This window comes from Myxocyprinus asiaticus, chromosome 37 (assembly GCF_019703515.2).
Source record: "Myxocyprinus asiaticus isolate MX2 ecotype Aquarium Trade chromosome 37, UBuf_Myxa_2, whole genome shotgun sequence".
In the NCBI taxonomy this organism is placed as follows: Eukaryota; Metazoa; Chordata; class Actinopteri; order Cypriniformes; family Catostomidae; genus Myxocyprinus; species Myxocyprinus asiaticus.
Genome location: NC_059380.1, coordinates 24,449,674 through 24,459,049, shown reverse-complemented (window position 1 = coordinate 24,459,049; position 9,376 = coordinate 24,449,674).

Sequence of the window (9,376 nt, the reverse complement as noted above, 5' to 3'; positions counted from 1 at the left end):
TATGATATGTAATATGATATAAAAATAATATGAATGTTTAGATTATATTTTAATTAGTGTTTATGCTGCCTCATTATCATCAATGAAGCTTGTGCTTGCAAATATCTGTTCGGGTGTAAATGTGTAAAATGTGCTGTAAATATGCCCATATTAGAAAATCAGCATATTAGAATGATTTCTGAAGGATCATGTGACACTGAAGACTGCAGTAATGATGCTGATAATTTAGCTTTGATCACAGGAATAAATTGCATTTTACAATATATTCAAATGGAAAAGTTATTTTAAATTGTAAAAATATTTCACAATATCACTGTTTTTGCTGTATTTTGGATCAAATAAATGCAGCCTTGGTGACTTCTTTTAAAAACCATTAAAAAAACCTTAGAGATCTAAAACTTTTAAATGGTAGTGTGTAACAACACTAAAGTGGGAGTTATGATGAACCCAAATATGGGAGTTTATTTAAAGGAAACTCAGGAGAAACAGGTAAGTTGTGTATACAGGGAATCACAGGATAGGAATAAAGTCTTTGACAATAGACATAGGTCAAACACAGGGCAATGGTAGTAGGCACAGATCCATAACAGGAAACACAAAACATGGCACTTGCCGAAAACATCACACAATGTAAACAAAGTCACATATCCAGCATAGACACAGCGGGGTGAAGTGTAACCAGGAAGTAACACTCGGGCAAGGAGTCATTCATAAATGTCAATATGTAGGAATCACTCAGGCTTCATATTAGTCGTTAATCTTGTAAGAGCAAGCAGTTCATCAACACACGAGTGGGGCAAATACTAGTAAAGCCGGCATGCCATACACTCGGGATATACAAAGTCACTTATCTTGAGAAACTGAACAGGGCATCGAAGCAAAGGTAGGCGAATTGCAGAGATGTTGAAAGTCACATTGTCAGAGCCGAGGGAGGGTCCATGATGCCTACAATAAGGCTAGATGCTGACTTAGGGTGAGAGTGCGGCTTAAGTGCTTGTCCAAACGAGGTGAAGATGAGCTGCAGGTGTGAGTGATTAAAATGCAGGCAAGTGAGAGCGAGTGCCGTCATGACATAATGTTGGTCTAAAATGTTTAAGTCTTTATGTAAAGAAAATGTATAGTCAGATTATTCTTTTAACTTAAACTTGATTTTGTAAATAAGCTACAAACAATACATTCAATCATTAAGTCTGCTCACATGCATTCTTTCTCATGGGAGGGGTCTTTATCTCCTCAGATGTGAATCACATCAGTATTCATGATCATCCACGCCTTCTCGCATATGGCCTTTATTACACTAAAAGTGTCTTACAAAAGTTAAATGACTGTATTGTTTTTATATGAATGAGTGATCAGGATGGTTTTGACATCATTTTTGTAGCAAAAACTCAAGGCTACAAGATCCAGCTCTCAAAAGTCTTGTGAACAAATGTTTAGTATGTGTTATATGGCCTTATTTCAGTGACTTAAATTTTTTTTTCAAAAACCACGCATAAACGTTATTTTCTCAAAAATACAAACATGTACATACATGTTGTTCACATATTATTGTAGCCCAGTTTGTGCTGAATACAGTGTTATCAGACTTTAGCCATTAATATGTTTTTAAGCAACTGAAAAAAGCACAAATGTCAAGGCATGTCAAAACTTCTCCAGGGCCCAAAACAACCTCAGACCCCAGAGGGTTAATGATTTATTGCCCAGAATGTTTTCCAGTTTAATGAATAGGTGTAATACATATATATGTGAAAACGTCATGGTTACTTGTGTAACCTCCGTTCCCTGATGGAGGGAACAAGACGTTGTGTCGATGTAGTGACACTAGAGGTCACTCTTGGGAGCCCGAGACACCTCTGGTCTTTGATAAAAGGCCAATGAAAATTGCCGAGTGGTATTTGCATGGCACTCCCCCGGACATACGGGTATAAAAGGAGCTGGTATGCAACCACTCATTCAGGTTTTATGCTGAGGAGCCGATATAAGGTCCGGCCATTTCAGCGGGTAGTTCAGCGTTGTGGCAGGAGGGACACAACGTCTCGTTCCCTCCATCAGGGAATGGAGGTTACACAAGTAACCATGACCATCTGTCACTCACTCGACGTTGTGTCGATGTAGTGACACTAGGGGTCCCTATACGAAATGACCACAATTGGCTGAACTGTGTTACATGAACTGGCGGTGTGTGGTGGGCAGACTACTGTGTGGCTCATAGCCAGCACACCAGGTCGACATGTAACCTCCCCCAACATAGTTATGAATGTCAAACGGCCCTTTGGGGACAAGTCGACTACCCAAAAGATAGAGACAGGCTAACCCAGTCGTGGCCTCTTTTCCCCTTCTTTTTTTCCACTCCTAAAAAAGAAGGGGGATTATCCGACTGGGCCGCCAGGTCTAGTCGGGGGGTGTCCCTCCCAAGGGGAAGACACCGCGGAGACCACACCTCACCCAAAAAGAGGGGGGATATTTAAGTGGAAAAATACGTCACATGGTCTTTCCAACCATGTGGAGAGTCTTCATGGTAGATCCTACCCAATGGGGGAGGAGTTACTACAAACATGGAGACTGGGGCAGAGGGGCTCTGCCCAAGGAAGGCGCAGTTTGCCAACAGGGAAACGAATTAGTGGAAGATATATATCGCATGGGGTTAGCCTTACAGGGAACCGCCACATGCGGAGCACCCACCCCAGAACAGGACTCTTAGTTAGCACGTGTACTGGGCCGGCAGCGAGTCTCTCCAAAAACTCGACTGCCACAGGGCTCGGAGGAAGTCGACCAGGGAACAAAGTTTGTGAACACTACTGGGAATTAATGGCACATGTCTTCAGCTCAAAAGGAGGTGGAAGGCGCTATGTGCAAGATACACCCGACCGGCTATCCCGGGCTTATCCGCTTGTATTGTGTGCCACTACCTGGGACGAAACCTGTTCCACCCAGAGGTTGTAGAACCTTGCAAAGGTGTTGGGTGTTGCCCAGCCTGCTGCTCTGCAAATGTCTGTTAGAGAGGCACCCCTGGCCAGGGCCCCGGAGGCTCATAGCCCTACCGGGGGTGGCATGTCCTGGGCGTGATATGCCATAGTTATGGCGTCAATGAGCCAGTGGGCGATCCTCTGCTTGGAGACAGCGCTTCCTTTCCGCTGTGCACCAAAGCAGACAAAGAGCTGCTCAGAGATCCTAAAGCTCTGCATGCGATCCAAATAGATGTGTAAAGCGCACACCAGGCACAGCAATGACAGGGCTGGGTCTACCTCCTCCTGGGGCAGCGCTTGCAGGTTCACCACCTGGTCCCTAAAAGGGGTTGTGGGAACCTTGGGCACATAGCCCGGTCGGGGTCTCATGATCACGTGAGAGTAGCCCGGACCGAACTCCAGGCACGTTTCGCTGACAGAGAACGCTTGCAGGTCTCCTACCCTCTTGATGGAAGTGAGCGCAGTCAGGAGGGCAGTCTTCAAGGAGAGAGCCTTAAGCTCGGCTGACTGCAAAGGCTCAAAGGGGGCTCTCTGTAGACCCTGAAGAACTACAGAGAGGTCCGATGAGGGAACAAGGCGCGGTCTGGGGGGATTCAGCCTCCTGGCGCCTCTTAGGAACCTGATGATCAGGTCGTGCTTCCCTAAGGACTTACCATCGACTGCGTCGTGGTGTGCTGCTATGGCGGCAACGTACACCTTCAAGGTGGAAGGGGACAGCCTCCCTTCCAACCTCTCCTGCAGGAAGGAAAGCACTGATCCGACTGCACATCTCTGTGGTCTTCCCGTCGGGAAGAACACCACTTAGCGAACAGATGCCACTTAAAGGCATACAGGCACCTCGTAGAAGGGACCCTAGCCTGAGTGATCATGTCTACCACCGCAGTCTCCCAGACATGGAGATCCTTCCTCAGGGGAATTTCAGGGGCTGTTGCGAGGAGCGTGAGGTCCAAGAACCACGTCTGGGTGGGCCAGTAGGGTGCTACCAGGATGACCTGCTCCTCGTCCTCCCTGACCTTGCAAGTAGGGTCTGTGCAAGTAGGCTCACTGGGGGAAATGCATATTTGCACATGCCAGGGGGCCAGCTGTGTGCCAGCGCGTTTATACCGAGGGGGGCCTCGGTCAGGGCGTACCAGAGCGGGCAGTGGGGAGGATTCTTGGGAGGCAAACAGGTGCACCTGTGCCTGTCCGAATCAACTTCAAATCAGCTGGACCACGATGGTGAGTCTCTACTCTCCCCTGAGGGTAACCTGTCATGACAGTGTGTCCGCTGTAGTGTTGAGGTTGTCCGGGATGTGAGTGGCTTGCAGCGACTTGAAGTGCTGCTGACTCCAGAGGAGGAGACGGTGGGCGAGTTGTGACATACAACTAGAGCGCAGACCGCCTTGGCGGTTGACATATGCTACTGTTGCCGTGTTGTCTGTCTGAACTAACATGTGCTTGCCCTGGATCAATAGCCGAAACCTCCGCAGGGCGAGCAGAATTGCCAACAACTCGAGGCAGTTGATGTGCCAATGCAGTTGCGGGCCCTTCCACAAGCCGGCAGCTGCGTGCCTGTTGCAAACAGCGCCCCAGCCCGTTTTGGAGGCGTCCGTCGTGACCACGATGCGCCTGGAGACCAGTTCTAGGGGAACACCCTCCTGTAGAAACGAGAGGTCGGTCCAAGGGCTGAAAAGACGGTGACAGACCGGCGTGATGACCACGCGATGTGTCCCACGGTGCCATGCCCATCTCGGGACTCGAGTCTGAAGCCAGTGCTGAAGCGGTCTCATATGCATCAACCTGAGCGGTGTTCCTTTAGCACCTTGGTGGACTTGCAGGAGAGCCATAGCGTTCAGGGTGGAGGCGGCTTGCCCAGCAGCACCGTAGGCCTTGGCCGTCAGAGACAACGTAACCTACAGGCCTTAGACGGGGGCTTTGGATACCCGCACCAGGTGGCGGTGCTCTGCCTTTATACACGGGGGGGATTGCCGAATAGCCCTTGGCCGCCCCACCATTGAGGGTAGTGAGGGCAGGGAAGCTGAAAAGATCGTGACCGGGCAGTAAAGATGCCTCCCACGACCTTGTCAGCTCTTCATGCACTTCCGGGAAGAAAGGAACGGGGACGGGGCGTGGCTTTGAGCAGTGCCGCAAGCACAGGAACCAATCATGGAGCCGCGAGGGTTCAGGGAAGAGCGGAGGGCTCCACTCTAGCCGACGCTCACAGCTGCCCGGGAAAGCATGTTGTCATCTCCGCGTCAGCCTGTGACTGGGCAAAGGGAGGAGCCCAGCTGAGGCTTCCGCATCCGACTGGACGAGCCTGCTCTCCAATGCTGTGCTTGAGAGCTCATCACTTTCGCGGGCTCTGAATAAGAGGTCGAACTCGCCATGAGACGAGCCGGCGAACTCTTCTGGAAGCCCGATCGGGGCAGACAAGCGTGCTGGGGAATGGGAGGTCCACAGGGGGATACCCAGCAGAGGCGGTCCCATTGGGGACCCAAATCGCCCCCAGTGCTAGCCGTGCTGGCCTCATACTCGTGGGTAAAAGGACCGAGGCGGGGAGCCTCTGGGGTGGGTTGCTTTCTTACAAAGGCGAGCCGCGACCGCATCGTTGCCATGGACATGTCCTCGCAATGAGAACATGACCATCCATGAACGCTGTCTCCACGTGAGCAGTGCCCAGACACGAAAGACAGTGATCGTGACCGTCAGAAGGCGAGAGATAATGAGCGCAACCAGGAATAACACACAATCGGAAAGGCATCTTTAAAAAGACGTGTCTTTAAAAAGACGTTCCGTGCGTGCCGCTCTTTTAGAGAAATATACTCTTTTAGAAAAATATACTCTTATTTCTGCCGAAGCGCCCAGGGGCATTCTCTGCAGTGCACCAGTGCAGAGGAGGGAGAAGCCGCTGAAATGCACCATCAGATCCAGCAGAGGTGAATGAACAGTCATGGGAATTCAGCTCAGTGAGCATGACCGTTCGGCTCCGAAGAGAAAATCTGAATGAGTGGTTGCATACCAGCTCCTTTTATACCCGTATGTCCAGGGGAATGGCATGCAGATACCACTCGCCAATTTTCATTGGCCTTTTATCAAAGACCAGAGGTGTCTCGGGCTCCCAAGAATGACCCCTAGTGTCACTACATCGACACAGCGTCAAGTGAGTGACAGATAGGGAACGTGTAATAAGAATGCTATTGTTTTAGATGGTTGTACATGTCCTTAAAGCCTGGTTAAAAATGCATGGGATGCTTTGAGTGATTTAAGTATGTCAAGTAATTTTTATTTGTATAGTGCTTTTTACAACACACATCGTTTCAAAGCAGCTTTACAGGAAATCATCAACAAATGAAACTGTAATATCTATAAAGTCTTAGAGTGATCATTGTGCAATTTTATTAAATATGATTGTAAATTGTGTATAGAAATTAAACAATTAAATAATAATTGTATTTAGAACCCCTGTGAGCAAGCTAAAGGTGAATGTGGCAAGGAACACAAAACTCAATAAGAAGTTAAATTCATAAAATACTGTGTGTTTAAGCATGTGTTAAATGGATAGTATTCTTTGAGTGATTTAAGCAAGTACTTAGATGCATAAAATGCTGTGAATGTTAAAAGCATGTATTAAGGTGATGTATGGTTAAGCATATGGGTAGGCTAATGCCCTGTTTGTATTTTCATTTGACATTAGCCTCTATATTAGTATTTAATTGTATTTTATTCCAGTTTTTGTATTTTATTTCTTCTTATTATTATCATTTTAATATACAGTATATACAGCCCCATCAACCACTGTTTTTATTATATTATTATTATTATTTTTTTTATTTTTTTTTAATCAGCAAAAATATATATATTTTTTGTCTTGTGTTGTTCCTTTACAATCCACCGGCTACACTATAAAATTAAAAAACATGAAGGACTCGATTTTATGCACAGGAAATTAATTGGATTGTAAACAGTGGGTGTTCCTTACCAGAAAAGAGCTAAGCCTGAATCTGAGTTTGTAGTCGATAGTGAATAAAAAGAACTTTTTGTTCCAGGAATCCATATTTACTTGAGCTTATATCTGCTGGGAACTAAACTGGTTATCAGGACATGTAAATCTATTCTATAATTATTCAAATCTATTATTATTTGCTATGAACTTTATTTTTTAACAGATACTTAATTACTGTGTAAAACTAGCTGCAAAATATTAGAAAGATTACCTACAACAGCAGCCTAAAATAATGCCTAAATAGGTATTTGGCTAATGGTTAACATTAACCACAAGCCAGAAATGTGAGTTAAATCCTATTTGTTCTTGCACTCATTCAAACGTGATGCATCATAAGACAGGTGAGAACCAATGAACTTCACATAGTTTCTTCTGAGATTCTGAGCATTATACTATGCACAGGAAGAATGAAAAACACAACTTCAAGTTTTTTTTTCAAGAAAGTAGCTTACTGTGACAGTACCATGTTATGTTAATGTTACAGTAAATGACGGTAGTTCATATTCCTTTCAGTTCAGCATAGTTGGATTGCTTTTGCTTTTGTCAATAATTCCAACCTTAACATGTACTCTTTGATCAGGCCACTCACATCTTCATTCATGTGCATTACACTTCAAATAGTTATCAGACCCTGAAAAACAGATTAAGATGTATACAGTAGCTTTCATTACACTACTGAACTGTTTAGGACAAACCAGTGGTTCCCAAACTTACGATAACTTTGTGCCCCTTTCAACAACTAATCGCAGTGTAGATTTGCAACCTCTGGGATGCCACCCTGGGGAAGGGTGTACCACACTTTTGGAACATCCAGGACAAACAGTTCCATACCCATACATTGAATACCTGATCCATGATTTTAACAGCATTCTTGGTTTTCTCACATACTGCTCCTTGTTTGCGCCTAATTTCAAAGAAGTCAAAAATATTTATTGCAAATATACTGATTCATGTGCAACAATTCTGCATTCAGCTGTTTGAGAGAAAGTGAGATATAAACAGCAGAACATGGAAATATTATGTTATATTATGTTACACAGGTTTTGCACTACACAGCACTAGCTTAAAAATATGATTAGGGCTACTGCAAATGCCATTTTTTAAAGACGTTTCCCAAAAGGACTGCAAGTCTGAAATATCTGACTTTAATCTTCTGAAGCCTCTTAATAGTATAAAACAATTTTATAGTCTGTGACCACATTTTTTTGGGTGCCAACTTTTTGCCCAGGACAGACAAAAGAGAGAAGGACCTGGCTGCAGCCCGCAGAATGAGGCAGAGCTACATATTGGTCAGAGTTACATGTGTTTCTCTGCCCATAACATACTCTCACTGGCTTGTTCATCTTTCATAGACATAAATGATAGGAGATGTGGTTGTCGTTGGTGTGTTACCATAGTTTGAGAGATATTGAATAGTTGAGCCAGACAGTTTGACTATAGTGCTTACCTGTATGTGATAATCAATTTTAAATATCATGGATCATATCCTATGTTAAAAGTAAGTAACAAATCGGGATTTATAAAGCCTGAAACTGATGAGAAAATGTTCTTACACGAGAGAGACAGATCAACACCCCCAGTTCCTAAAATGCAGCATAATCAACAGATCGAGCAAAAATGGACGGCGTGCATACAGCAAACTTGGTCAATAAATGAATCTATTAATAATTGTACAAATTAATCACTCATGATGAGCTGTTATGGCAGAAACCGGGAGACTAAAAGTGTGTTTACTTTAAAGTGTGTGTGGGGGGGGGGGGGGTATTTGGTTATAATTTGTTTTTGTGGTTATGTGATGTAATTATTTTGTCAGTTCCATTGAAAATATGCCAGATAAATTGCTAGAATTCACTCAAATACACTGGCATTGTTATTATTTATTTATTTAATTGTGTGTGTGTAATATTGTAAAGTATATGCTTGAATTGCTAAGTCACACTGGCAGTCTTGTTTATTTATTTTACTTTTTTTGTTATATTGTAAAGTAAAAAAGAATGCTTGTATTTGGTTATCGTTTTTACTGAGGTTATAAAATGTTATTTTGCCAATTCTATAGAAAATGTGGTTGATTTACTTGGTAATACACTAGTAGTGTTGTTTTCATTTTAGTATAATATGTTCTGATTTGTTTAATTTTGTGATATCATTTGTGTTGTGTATTTATGTTTTGCCAAAATAATAAAATATATTTGTATGAACATTTTATATGCTTTCTCCTTTTTAAAAGAAAATAACAGTAAAGAATATTGCATCATTTTTATAACACCAGAATGACTACTATATATTATATACTGTAAATGTATAGGCAGTATTATACTGTGAGTGGTTGCGTTGCATTACATTAATTAACACTGTTGCCAGTTAGTCACCGTAATGGCTCCGTTACAGTAATTAACTGGCAACACTGTTAATATTGGCTTGATTACAG